Source organism: Panthera pardus, unplaced genomic scaffold (assembly GCF_024362965.1).
Source record: "Panthera pardus isolate Hobbes unplaced genomic scaffold, ASM2436296v1 HiC_scaffold_12, whole genome shotgun sequence".
Taxonomy (NCBI): Eukaryota; Metazoa; Chordata; class Mammalia; order Carnivora; family Felidae; genus Panthera; species Panthera pardus.
The window spans coordinates 89054626-89069122 of NW_026526677.1; the positions used below are offsets into that span (position 1 = coordinate 89054626).

The 14497-nt window shown below is 43.5% G+C and overlaps 1 protein-coding gene across 1 annotated transcript in view; it reads left to right on the forward strand.

Moving 5' to 3' along the window:
- The first annotated feature begins 3327 nt into the window (after positions 1 to 3327).
- The window catches only part of ARHGAP32 (Rho GTPase activating protein 32), a 298270-nt gene continuing 287100 nt past the window's right edge, over positions 3328 to 14497 (forward strand). Inside the window, exon 1 of the mRNA XM_019421406.2 lies at positions 3328 to 3683. The gene's annotated coding sequence lies outside the window, so the exon portion shown is untranslated. The remainder of the gene's footprint in view (positions 3684 to 14497) is intronic.

The following is a 14497-nucleotide window of genomic DNA, read 5'->3' on the forward strand; positions in this document are numbered from 1 at the left end:
AGAGGCTAATGTGAACCAAAATGTGGCCAGTGGAGGACAGAAGAAAAGAGAGTTTATTGTTTCAATGCGTGCCCCCAGGGAGTGTCACATCCCAGGGAATAGGACTGCTGAGCCCTTTCTAAAATGTTGCTCAATAGTAGCTTTTTGTTGTAAAGGGCTCAAAGTTTAAGAGAGGTTACTCCATGGGCATCTGTATTAGCCAGGAGAATGCAACACAGAGGACACGTCTTTTCAAAAATCTATTTTGTTGTCCTGTTTTATGGGACGCTTTATGGAGCTGGCCCTTGGGCCAGGAAAAAAATAAATAAACAAGGTAATGTCAAATGTCACTTTGGGGAAATTCTCTATTAAACCTGGCCCACTTTCAGCAACTCATATTTCTCAAGCCAGCTGTTGAGCATTCAATGTGGAGATGAATAAGCTTCCCCTCCTTCCCTTGCTCAATTCCCAGGCTCTCTCTGAAACTCAAGGTTAGGTGAGTGTTGCAGTCATCTGTGTGGCTGCCCTCTCACTGGCTCTATTTGTCTGCACCATGACGCTGCTTCAGTGCCTGGAGGGGACTGCAGTGCAACAGATCAGAGATGCCAGGAGTGAGCCCAGATGCTACTGTCTGGAAGATGACAGTGCCAGGCTGAGGCCTCCAACAGCTTCAGAGGGAGAGGGGTTAGCCTTTTTTCCCCTCCCTTTTTTGCCCCTCACCTGTTGTGGTATTGAATCAACCCACAACAAATGCAGATATTTAACATTATTTTACAGTTTGACAGGCTTTTTCTCTTTTACGGAATGTTGCAATTTTTAGGTTAGATGTATTGGATCACTAAAAGTGTTATTAGGACACAGGTAATTGATTACAAACATCTGAAACACCAAGTTCAGATGGCTGCAGAGTTGCCCAGAAATAACCACCTTCAGTTTAGCTGCAGGTTTAGCAATAATAACTATTATTCCTAGGCTATTTGGATGCTTCTTTCCAAGGAGAGGGAGTGCTGACTCAGAATGAGAGTAAGGAGCATCAGCACCCTCAAGCTTGCTCAAACACCTCTGACATTTGGCATACACATATGGAATCCATTTGTGCTTTCTCTGAACTAGATATAATAGCAACAAGGGGAAAGTTACCAAAATGTTTTGAGACTCTGAAGTAAAATATCTGTGTCATCCAACAAATGCGTAAATCCTAGCTCCTTTCTATATTTACCTTCTCCACCGGTTGGGCATAACCCTTGAACATTCAGCCACTGCAGCTGAATTTCGGGGTGTGATCGCAAAACTCTGGGATGTGAAGATTTTCAAAAAGCATGCAGAATGTCATTACTGTAGTTGAGAGTAGGCAAGGGACTGGAGCCTTGGGCAAAACTTGCTTCCCATGCTGACTTGGTTTAATGTCCGGTACTGGCTTCCTTTTGACATCCCAGTAGGTTTTATGTTTAATGCTCACCAATCCTGGGAACAACACAAGCTATTGAATTCCTCTCTACATACATGTCCCTCTTTCCAGAGATGGCTCCCTGTGGTCCAAAGGTGACCCCCTGGAACTGCTTCAGTTTGGAGAAAGAGTAATTAAAAAAAATTTTTTTAAATGTTTATTTATTTTTGAGAGAGAGACAGAGCATGAGTGGGGGAGGAGCAGAGAGAGAGGGAGACACAGAATCCGAAGCAGGTTCCAGGCTCTGAGCTGTCAGCACAGAGCCTGACGGAGGGCTTGAACCCATGAACCGTGAGATCACAACCTGAACCGAGGTCTGACCCTTAACCAACTGAGCCACCCAGGCGCCCCAAAGGAAGAGTAATTTTTAAACTACGGGCTTGCGTTGAAATCAAGATCTCCAGTCTTCATGATTTATCTTGCTGTTTCTCTAGCACTTAGGAAGTACCCATTAAGACTTATGGATACTAAGTATACCTGTCTCCAGCAGATGGCTGGGATACCAGGATCCAATTTATTTGAAGTAGGCTTCTTTAAATGTTCCTATCCCAGTTTGTCCCTCTATGTACACTTCTCATTCTATCCCTGACCTTGTTCTCTGCTAGAAAACATCCAGAATCTTGGTCTTTAAAGAAACTTTGGTTATACTGGAGCTGGCAAGTGTGGGATTACTGAACATGTTCACTCCCTAATTTCTCCCCAGGATGTGTTGAAATCCTGCTTCACGTACATGCCCTTGAAATTGTGCTAAGTGTGGTCAAGGCCACATTTTATATTCAATGACACCCACTGAAATGACTGAATGCTGAGTGGACCCAAATCACTGCAGTGACATTAGATGATGCAGTATATTTGGCATCTGTAGGTTTGAAGACCAAAAGTTAAATTATGTAGGTTAACCACCACCTCCCAACAACATTTAGATACCACATGAATCAGGAGTGAAAAGTACATATATAAAAGAAACAACGAAAATAGAACGGTAGAATGTCAAGATCTATTCTGTTACACAGATGGTTATTGCAGGTGGAAGGAAGTGCTGCTCATCTCTGGAGGCTGAACAAAAGGAATAGGGAAGAACCAAGGGCAGTGCCATCCACAGGCAGCGGGTTCCCTGTGAGCTGCTTCACTTGCTCCAAAATCGCTTTTCAGTCTAGCCGCGCACCTTCAGGTTTGCTACTCTTTCACCCTTGCTTGTCCTTCCTCTCCCCCTGCCATGTCGCTTCCAGTCTTCTGGTCCATAACTCTGAATGAAGAAACCAACTGAAGGAACTTTTAGGCCTCCGATTCCAAATAATAACCGATGCGAGTTGGTTTTGGACCAAAATGCGCAAGAGCTGGAGCCACGAGGATCTTCCTGACTAGTGGCAACGCCCCCTCTCCTCCCCCGAGCGGTGACAGTATTCAGGGGTCAGTTGGGAGTGGAGAGGAGCCACTGCCGTAGTCTCGCAGGATAGCTCTTCCTGGTGTTACTGCTGCTGCGGCAGGTTTTTTATTTTTGAACCGCAGCACAATGCAGAAGCCGAGGCATCACACTACGTCCGAATCCCTACGGCAGCAAGCATCTCAGCCCCCTTCCAGCTCCCCGCCGGCCCTCGCGCCCCCGGGGAAAGCGAGCCACGCGCCCCTTGCCGCCCCCCCGCAGTGCACGTGCGCTCCCGGGACAACAGCAGGCGAGGCCTGGGCGCGCCCCCGCCGCCCTCGGCCGCGCGCGCGCTCCGCCCGCCCTCCTCGCGCGTGCTCGTGCCCGCGGCCGCGGCGGCGCGCCTCTTCTCCCCGCTGCGGGCGTCGCGGGTGCAGGAGGAGGCGGAGCGGAGGAGGCGGAGGCTGGGCCGGCGGCGGGCTCCGGCTGGGCGCGCGCCGGCGAACGGGGCGGGGGCGGCCCGAAGGCGTCGGGGTGGGGGGCTCGGGCACCTCAGGACCGCGTCCCCGGGGCCGACTCCGCCGGGGGAGGGCGAGCGCGGTGCGTGTCGGAGGTGGGGACTCTGAGGCCGCGGCCCGGAGCCCGGCGTCCCCGCCCCCGAGCCTGACGGGGCGGCGAGGCGGGATGAGGCGCTGGCGCGGGGGGCGCCCGGCCGAGCCCCGGCGGCTGCCCTCGGCGGCTAGGCGCTAGGCTCCGTGGCGCGGGCGGTGCTCGGCGGCGGCGGCGGCGAGGAGGAGGAGGAGGGCGTCGGGCCCGGCGCCCGCGGAGGGCAGACACGGAGCGGCGAGCGGGGCGCAGCGACGCCGCGGCGGCGCGGCGGGGCCGCGGGGCTCGGTAAGGCGGGGGCCGCGGGAGGGCCGGGGGCTCGGGTGACGTGGGGAGGCGCCGCAGGGAAAGCTGCGGGGGCCTTGCTTGCCTTTTTAGAATAAATTCTTTTTAAAGTAAAGGTTCCGGATCGAATGTTCTTAGAAGACCATCTCGGGTTTCCCCCGGACCCCCCCCCCCCCCACGTCTCCCCCCCGCCCCCCCTGCCCGGACTCATTTCCCCAGCCTCCCGGGGTGGACCGCGCTTTGGGCCGACCGCCTCCCGCGCTCGAATCGCCAGTCCCCCACTCCCCCCCCCCCCCCCACCCCCCCACCCCGGCCTGGGCGGACCAGGGGTTCGGACGGATTTCTGGCCTGCTGCAGTGCTTCGCGGCTGAGGCTCAAGTCAAGCAGGAGCCGTGACTCCCAGGGAATAGCTGAGTGGGGGCTCTGGGGACACGGGCGCTCCCAGAGGAGCCGCCGCTGGAGCGTTTCCCTCCGCTGCTGCCCACGGGCGACCTCGCGGTGCCCGCCCCCCGGTGTGCGTGGGGCAGGCTGGGCGAGCCGTCTCTGCTCGCAGGGACTCCCTTGGAGTTTTCCCTCTCATCTTTCTAATTGGCTGAAGTTGCCGCTACATATTGGACGAAACTGGTGACTTAGTGCCCTCCCCAGCCCCCGTCCCGAGCTCACCGTATTGGGCCTTTCTCATTTTGTTGACTTGAGTAAATATGGGAAAGGTTTTCGCAAATAGATCACAAGTATCGGTAGGGAGGGAAAGTCAAACCTGAAGTCGTAGCTTTAGTCTACTTCTGGACCCTTGATAACTTAACCTTCTGTTGCTGAATCTTAAAGAAGGTGGAGGGGAGAAGACTCACAGCAGGATGCTTGGGATGCAGTTTAGTAGTTATCTTTTAGGAAATAGAATTTGGATAATTATAATTTTGATCTCCATGCAGAATTGCAATCTGCTTTTAAAGTGCTTGGGGCAGTGCGTGATGCTACGTGGGTAGCTGGCAGCTGAGCCACATTGCATTGTTGTCAGCATCTCTTTTATTTTCCATTCTTTCAGAGTTTTATTTGGCACAGATTTAGACCTTTCAAGTCCGTCTGAATGGGAATAACTTCTGATACACTGGTTGCCTTTCTAAATGTTGTCCATATTCATATTTATATTGGAAGAAGAAAAAGCATATGGAACTGGAGGACAGTGGCTGTTAGAGTCCAGATAATATGCTAGTTTGATTCAGTAATAGGATTTGTTGTAATATGTTTGGGGAGTGATGGTTATAATTCTTTAGTATATTTTTCCTTATGGTGTAAATTGACATCTAACTCGGAGTCTAGTTATTTGCTCCTTGGACTTGAGAGTGAAGAAAATAGAAGCCTAACTGCTGCCACAACATGACCTCGGAGTTTTCAAGTATTCATTGGTATGAATTCTTTTCATTAGGGCTGTTCGTGAAGATGAGACATTATGGTGTTGTAATGTCCATTTACAGGAATATCTGGTATCTCCTTCATTCCTAAAATTGGATATGTGGTGATTCTTTATAGAACAAGTCTCTAGAATGGGGTGAGTTTGGAACCGTGTCTTCTTCATACCATCGTCCCTATAAGCAGCCCATGGAATAAAGCAGCACTTTGGACAGAGACTTGTCCTGCCATAGCTGGCGTGGAGGCCCAGTTTACTGTATGGTCGTGCACATTGAGGTGGGCGATAAAGTGTAAGTGGGCCAGAGAGGAAATGTTAGTTGGAAGAACCTTCCCCGGTTATATAACTGTTTTGTTTTCGAGGGAGTGACTAGGAAGCAGCCAGGCAGGTTCAACTGTCGTTAGAGTCTTTGATGTTGGTTTGAATTCCAGTTGTTATGTTCCTTTTATTTTCTTTTCCCAAGCCCCACATCATATTCCAGTCATCAGTTGGGTGAGACTTTAATGGCAATACATTCATCTCCACCTCCCATTCTCTTTCTCTTATTCTGTCTTTAGATGTCTTATTCAGCAGTGTTTCCCCTTTCCCAGCTGGCCTGGGTATATTGTCTGCACAGTATATATAGATTCACTGTTGACTGTAAATGCATTTAACAAATGTCAAGGAGTAGCACCTGTTTTCTTCGGAAGACTGTGGTGGCAGAGGAAAAATGGAACAAGATGAATGTTGTTCAATGTATTTTAAAGGTTGTATTATGTTGTATTTATAGATAATGGTTAATATTCTTGAGAATTTAGGATTTCACCTGTTAACATGAAACCTGATGTCCATGGAAGTAGTTAAGAGACAGCAGGCCTTGAAATCAGGTCATGGTTGCAATTCTGCTGCTTAGTAGCTGTGTGGCCTTGTTCCTTCTTTGGGAAAGTTATTTACATTTCCGAGCTTGTTTTCCTTAGGTATAAAACAGAGATGAGGGGGCTCGCATTGTCTTCCTTACAGAGTTGTTGTGAAGGATGAGATGAGAGAATGTGAAACTGCTTTGTAAAATATTTTATAGACGTAAGGTATTACTGTTATTACGTATAAATTTACTATTTAATTGTTTTCAGTATGTTAACATCAATTTTAGAAAATGTGCATGAGGAATGAGAATGTGTTAGATTTCTTCCACTTCCAAAATTTTGTGATTCTTTCTCATTCTTAGGAAATCCATACGTAGTACCTATAGTTTTGGATTCTTTGGAAATTTTGATTATTCTGGGACAGATGTCAAGCTTATTGAGACTTAAGCTTCTTTATTTTATTTTTTTAAATGTTTATTTTGAGAGAGAGAGACAGAGAGAGCGAGAGCAAGAGTGTGTGTGCACGGGACAGAGAGAGGGGGAATGAGGTAATTCCAAGCAGACTCCTTGCTGTCAGTGCAGAGCCTGATGTGGGGCTCGATCCCACAAACCGTGAGATCATGGCCTGAGCCGAAGTCAACAGTCAGATGCTTCACTGACTGAGCCACCCAGGTGCCTAAATTCTGAAAGAAGTTACAAGTTAGGATTTGTGAGAAGAGGGTTGAGTAAAAAAATATTTTATATTTGTCTGCCTCATTTATTATAGAAGTTGGCAGAATTCAGTCTGTAGGCCAAATGTGGCCCACAGTTTGTTTTTTGTATGGCCTATGAGCTAAGAATGATTTAAAAAATTTTAAATAATAGGAAAAAAAAATCAAAAGACATTTCATAACGTGTACAAGTTATATGACATTCAAATATCAGTGTCCATAAATACAGTTTTATTGGAACACAGTCTTGCTCATTTGTTTATGTATTGTGTGTGGCTACATTGGCAGTGCAACAGCAGAGTTCTTGCAGCAGAGACAGTATGGCTGGCAAAGCCTAAAATATTTATTTTCTGGCCCTTTACTGAAAAAGTTTGCCAACCCCTGATTTAGGACTTGGAAATTTTTGCTTTACTTAGCATATGCCTTATTTCCTGTCATAACATTACAGGGGTTAAGACCCCTTGAAAGACTCTAATTTCTGCTTTGGAGCCATGTAGTCTTATGTTCGAATGCCAGCTGTGATACTTACAAACTTTGATCCAGGGCAGACTAATGTCTTGGTGCCTCAGTTACCTCCTTCATTCACAGTGACACTAGAATCTGTCTTAGAAGTTGTACTGTTGATTAGATGAAGTGGCACTTGTCAGTGCTTAACACAGTATAAGCATATAGTAAGCACTCAGTGAGTTAGCGATGATTATGATGGTGGTGGCTAAACACTATGCCTGAAATATCGTAGGCCACCTTTGCCCCTGTATTATAGAGTTGTTTTCCTGGGTGGTATGCTGCTCATTACAGAATTTTCTCCTTCACTGAAACCATTAGTTTAGTTCACAACTGATAATTGGAATAACTTGAGAAATTTCCCATATATTGTACTGTAGTTTTATTAATCACTTGCTTATTTAGATGATTAAGAATGGATGGAAAGAAAGTTCAGCTGTTTTTTGGAGATCCTGGTTTTTGACCATTCCCTGATACTGTTCTATGTTGCAAACTGAAGTTAAATACCACTTCTCATTTGGTACTGGTATTCTCTTTCTTTCTCTCTCTCTCTCTCTCTCTCTCCTCTCTCTCTCTCTCTCTCTCGAGATATGTGAGAAAAACCTATCTTAATGAGGCCAGGGTGTTAGATAACTTTTCTTACATGTATACGACACTCTAAATTTTCCTTATGATTTGCATTAGCATCCCTATTAACATCCTGTTCAGAGTTGAAATAATAAAACTTAATATTTTATTCTGAAATTTTTTTAACTTTTATTTATTTTTGGGAGACAGAGAAAGACAGAACATGAGTGAGGGAGGGGCAGAGAGAGAGGGAGACACAGAGTCCCAAGCAGGCTCCAGGCTCTGAGCTGTCAGCACAGAGCCCGATGCAGGGCTCAAACCCACGAACTGCGAGAACATGACCAGAGCCGAAGTCGGACACAACCGACTGAGCCACCCAGGTGCCCCTTAATATTTTTTTTCTAAAGGTAGACCTAGTTTATTGTCTAGAGGCTTTGCTATTAGGCTGTTTTTTGAAGTATTTGGTTTAAATTATCTTACAATTGAGAAATTGGATGTGCTTCTCAACTTCAAGTGGTGGTTTATTTAACATGAATACCAAATTAAGAGTGAGCAAATAAAGGTCATTGTTCTGACTGAGTTGAACAAAATAGAATTGGGGTCATTGTGGCTCTTGCATTCCTACAAATGTGCAGTTTCTGCCTTGAATGATGCTTAAGTGCAATGGGATGATCCAAGGGAGATAAGGGAGGACATTGATATTCCCACACTGTCCTTGGTAGGAAAGGGGGATGGAAGCAGAGGGGCTCTCCGATAAAACTGGAGAGCAGCAGTACCTGGAAAAGTGAAGTTCAGGCTTCTGTTTGTAGCACCTCAGTATTTCCTCTTGAGGTTAAAACAGAAAAAACAACCAGAGATTGACTATCTAGAGAGATGAAGTTTGAGAGCAAATATTCGCCAAGGTAGTAAAATATAAAGATCTGATAAAATAGATGCAGTTTCACAGTATTCCTGGACAAGGGGGCCTGGTATTGAAAGGAGATAAAAGGAAGGTAAAAGGAAATGAGAAATAAATAAGGTGTTTGGTTTCATTTCCCATAACAAATATATGGACCAGAGTGTTCAGAGTAGAAGTAGAATTCTGGTTTTCAGAGAGATCTTATTATTTGACTTACAGTCATATATCCATTTAGTACCTTATTTTATATTGTGGATTATAATGTACATTAGTATTGGAGGTTGTAGAGGTTGGAAAGCATCGAGAGGAAAAGCATGCATGACCTGTGCATTATGGAAGTGTTATGATATGTTTATGTTGTCTCTATCAGAAAAGAAAAGCACCTTTTCCTGGGTAAGAATTCTAAAGCAGGTATTCTGTTTCTTTGCCTTTAAATAGTAAAATCTTTATTATCTGGGGTTCAGCCTTGTAATCTTGGGCAAGGCTTGATCTTCACTGTTTTTATTACTGTGTGTGTAGGATGGAAATATTAAATCCTGTTCCTCTTTGGAGAGATGTGCGGTAAAAAGACATTCATTCATTCACTCACACATTCATTCATTTATTATTTCAGAGAGAGAAAGAGCGTGTGAGTGGGGGAGAGGGGCAGAGGGAGAGAGGGCATGGAGCCTGATGTGGGGCTTGGTCCCATGGCCTTGAGATCACGATCTGAGCCAAAATCAAGAGTCAGACGCTCAACCAACTGAACCACCTGGGCGCCCCAAAAGACTTTAAGATGAGTAGCATTTTCAACAGTTTTGAAGAACGTATTATGTGAAGTTCACTATATTTCCCAGTGTATTAAACACAGACCAAAAAATGAAGTAACCTTTAACAAAGAAGGAGATTTCAACTCGAAGTCAGAGGACTTGGGTTCTTGTCTGGCTCTGCTATAAACAGTCTGTGACTCTGGACAAGTAATTCCTGTCTCTGAACCTTATTTTCCTTATTTCTGAAGTGAGGGGTCAGACTAGGGGTCTCTGATAGCCTTTCTTGTTTAAAAATTCCTTGATTCTCTAATTTTTTGAAAAAAATAGGACCCATTCTCTTGCACTTGCCCAGTTTGCATTGACCTACCCAAGTAAAACATGACAGTCCTTATTAGTTGCTTTATATTTGGTGGTCTTCCAGATTCAGTAGCAATGGTGGCTCCAGTAGGATGAGGGGAACCAAATCTCTTTTATCAATGAACTGAAAAGTATCCATTGAGTGCATACTATGTATTTTGCATCCTGCTAGATAAAGTGCAAAATAGATATTAAAAAAGGTGGCATTGAGTCTCTCAGGAAGTGTTCATTTCATTGGGAAGATAACTATTATGAAAAAGAATATTATAAAAGATTAGGCAGAAAGTGGGATGATCCTTGATGTGGCAATTTGAGGACTTGGGGATGTACTATTGGAGAGGATACTTTGTGGTCTTGAACATTTGTAAAATGAGTCTTGTAGACTCCCTCCCGCTCTAAAACTTGGTCGTCATCTCTTTGACAGAGAAGCAACTGTTTGACTCAGCCTGTCAGGAGACAACCCATGTGAATTGCTCATTCCAGGCCAGATTTTTACGCTCATTCTGTGTAATAGCTTGATTTACTAGACTCTGGGAAAGAATTACTTAAACTTCCTGGAAATGCATTCAAGGGACAACTTTTCTTCTGAAAAGTCAAGCATGTGAGAAGTGGCAAGACACAAGGGTCCCTGCTTCTGCGGCAATAAATTTGTGCCTTGGATCTCCTTCATTTCTGCCTTCTTAAGACCTTCGCTTCTGCACTTATTTTCTTCCCTAAATTATTCTCTCCTTACTGGATCATCTCTTTTTCTATGCTGGCATGCTTCATATTACTTGCAGTAGCAATGATTAATCATTCACCAAATGCCATTGTTTGTGGCTCCCTTTCAGTAACAGGACCCTCAAGTTTTATCTGGGCACATGACTGCCCAGCTAGACTACATTTCCTCTCTTATAGCTAGGTGTGGCCATCTGACTAGGTTTTGGCTAAATGGATGTGACCAGAAGTGATGTGTGTGATTTCTGGGTAATGGCCTTAGGAAGCTAGTTTCCTTCTACTTCCTCTTTCCCCTTTTTGCTGAGGACAGTGTGGTGCTGATGCATGTTACCATTACAGGTGAGAGCAACATTTAGTGGGAGAAGGATCAATAATACGAATCTTTGGATGATCTCGTGGAGCAGAGCCATCTACTAGCCTTGAACTACTCATTTATCTTCGGATGGTTAAGTGAGAGAGGAATAAAATTCTATCTTGTTTGAGCCACTAATACCTTAACTGAATACGTCATTTCTCTACATTACCCTCTCCTCCACCTTATGATTCATTTCAGCTGTCGCCCAATTTCTTTGATCGCTTTGCAGCAACAATTGTTTATATTGGCTGTGTCTACTTTCTCACCACTTATTCTCTTATTTTTCTTTTTAAGTGTATTTATTTATTTTGAGAGAGAGAGAATGCAAGTGGGGAAGGGGCAGAGAGAGAGAGAATCCCAAGCAGACTTTGCATCACCAGTGCAGAGCCCAATGCAGGGCTTGAACTCACTAACTGTGAGATCCTGACCAGAGCCGAAGTCAGATGCTTAATCAACTGAGCCACCTAGGCTGCCCATATTCTCTTCTTTGGCCTGATCCATTTGAGCACTCTACTGAAATTGTTTTTTTCCCCCAGTTTTATTGAGAAATAATTGACATCATTGTATTAGTTTAGGCTTAAACTAAATACAGCATGACGTTTTGGTTTATGTATGTTGTGAAATGATTACCACAATAGGTTCAGCTAACATTCATCTCATATAGACATAATAAAAAGAAAAGAAAAAAAAAGCTCTCTTTTAGGAACATCTTCCCGATATATCCCACAGCAGTGTCGGCTGTTGTTGTCCTGTTTGCGTGACATCCCTAGTACTTATTTATCTTATAACTAGAAGTTTGTACTTTTTACCACCTTCCTTCAATTTCTCCTTCCCCCCCATTCCCACCTCCAGCAACCAAAAATTTTCTCTTTCTATGAGTTTGGGGCTTTTAAATGTAATGTAATTTTTCAAATATTTTACATATAGCTGAGATCTTAGAGTATTTGTCTTTCTCTTATTTCACTTAGCATAATGCCCTTGAGGTCCATCCATGTTGTTGCCACTGGTGAGTTTCCTTGTTGTTGTTGTTGTTGTTGTTGTTGTTGTTGTTGTTGTTTTAAATGGCTGAATAATACTGCATCGTATACATACACCACAGCTTTTTTATCCATTCATCTATTGATAGACACTTAAGTTGTTTCCATGTCTTGGTTATTATAAATAATGCTGCAGTGAATGTGGGGGTACAGATATCTTTTGCAGCTAGTGTTTTTGTTACCTTTGGATCTGTTCCCAGAAGTGGAATTGCTGGATCATATGGTAGTGCTGTTTTAGTTTTTTTGAGGATCCCACACGGTTGTTCATAGTGGCTATCCCAGCTTGCAGTCCCACCAGCAGTGTACAAGGGCTCCCTTTTCTCCACATCCAGGCCAGCATTTGTAATCTCTTATCTATTTGATGGTGGCCGTTTGAATAGGTGTGAGGTAAGATTTCGTAGGTGTGGTTTTAATTTGCATTTCCTTAGTGACTACTGATGTTGAACATGTTCATGTACTTGTTGGCCTTTCATAGATCTTCTTTGGAGAAATGTCTGTTCAGGGACTTTGCCCATTTTTTAACTGGGTCATTTATTTGCTTGCTTGCTATTGAGTTGTACAAGTTTTTTATGTTTTGGATATTACCCCTTATCATATATATGCTTTGTAAATATATTTTTTCATTTCTGTCTTTACTTTGATCGTTTCTTTTGCTGTGTAGAAGCTTTTTAGTTTTGTAGTCTCATTTGTTTATTTTTGATTTTGTTGCTTGTGCTTTAGATTACTATGGTGACTATAGCTTTACAGTATAGCTTGAAATTAGGAAGTGTGATACCTCCTTTTTTGTTCTTCTTTCGTAGGAGATTTCTTTGGCTCTTTGAGATCTTTTGTGGTTTCATATAAATTTCAGGGGTGTTTTGCCTGCTACTGTAAAACATGCTTTTAGAATCTTGATAAGGATTGCTTTGAATCTAAAAATGGCTTTTGGTAGTATTGATATTTTAACAGTATTCTTCCAGTCCATGGGCTACCTTTCCATTTATTTGTGTCTTTTGATTTCTTTCATCAGTGTCTTATAGTTTTCAGTGAGAGATCTTTCACCTTCTTAGTAAAATTTATGTGTAAGTATTTCATTGTTAAAAAAATTTTTTTTAAATGCGTATTTATTTTTGAGAGAGAGAGAGAGAGAGAGAGACAGAGCGCAAGCAGGGGAGGGCCAGAGAGAGGGAGAGACACAGAATCCGAAGCAGGCTGTGGGCTCAGAGCTGTCAGCACAGAGCCCGATGTGGCACTTGAACTTGCAAACCATGAGATTATGACCTGAGCCTAAGTCAGACACTTAAACTGACTGAGCCACCCAGGTGCCCCAGTACTTTATTGTTTTGGTGTTATTATAAGTGGAATTGATTTATTTCCTTTTCAGAAATTTTGTTGTTACTGTATAGAAAAGCTACTGATTTTTGTCTAATGATTTTGTATCCTGCAACTTTACTGAATTAGTTGATTAGATCTAACGGTTTTTGATTAAGTCTAGAGATAACTTCTTCCTTTCCAATTCTGATACCTTGTTTTCTTTTTCTTGCCTGATAGCTCTAGCCAGGACTTCCAGTATGATGTTAGCTGTGGGTGTGTCATGTATGGCCTTTATTATGTTGAGATATGTTCCTTCTTTTGTAGAACAGAGGAATTTACCTCTCTTTTTGTGAGGAGGCACATGACAAGAGTAAGCAGACAGCAGGGACTTTTAAGACAGAAAGGTTATCTCAGGTTAAGCTTTCTTTCACTTTGCCTCATGTTTCTTACCAGTTGTCTCTGCATACTTCATAAGCTCCATGTTCATAGGATTATTGAATATTGCAGTTACATAGGCTTCTAGGGAAAATGTGGTCTTGGCCTTCTCCAAAATCAGAATTCCTTGGAAAATAATCATCTGCCCTCTACTTCTGTGTTTGTAGTGTCTGAAAACTCAGTTATATGACTGCCCAACTCTTTTTAAAAAGAGTTTTTCTTGTTTAAAAATTACTCATTATGTTAAAATGGAATGTACGTCCTTGCATTTTCAACACAACACAGATCTGCTTTATTTTTCACATGATAGCTCTTTAGCTGTCATGTGAAAAATGGCTGGTTCTTTTATCTTCCCACCAGCATTTTTTCTTTCCAGGCTAAATGTACTACTTTTCTTCAACTATTCCTCATATGACAAGGGATTCAGATTCTCTTCCAGGCCCATCCCTAACATTTCTGGGACTCATGGCAAGAATCCAAAAGAAAGTCCATATGCCATATGTCTAAAAATTTACAAGTTACAAATCGAGCTTGCTGATAAAGATGTTCTGTTGCCTACCTTTATAAATAAAACTTCATAATGACCTAAAATCAGAGTCAAACAGGGAATTCTCAGACTCCTCTGTGTTTCACTCTATAACATACTGAAGTGTAAAGAACGAACTTCTAACCTGACCTCCTCTTTTCATCCCAGGTTCCTTGCATGAGGGACTTTGTACTTGCACATGTGTGGACTTACAGCCTATACATCACCACATACCTTTCACACAGCAACTTTTTTTCTTTAAAGTTTATTTATTTATTTATAGTAATCTCTACACCCAATGTGGGCTCACACTCAAGACCCCATGATCGAGAGTCACGTGCTCTCCCAACTGAGCCAGCCAGGCGCCCCACATAGCAACCTTTTGACCATCTCTTGGGCCTGGGGCTGTAAATACTAATAGT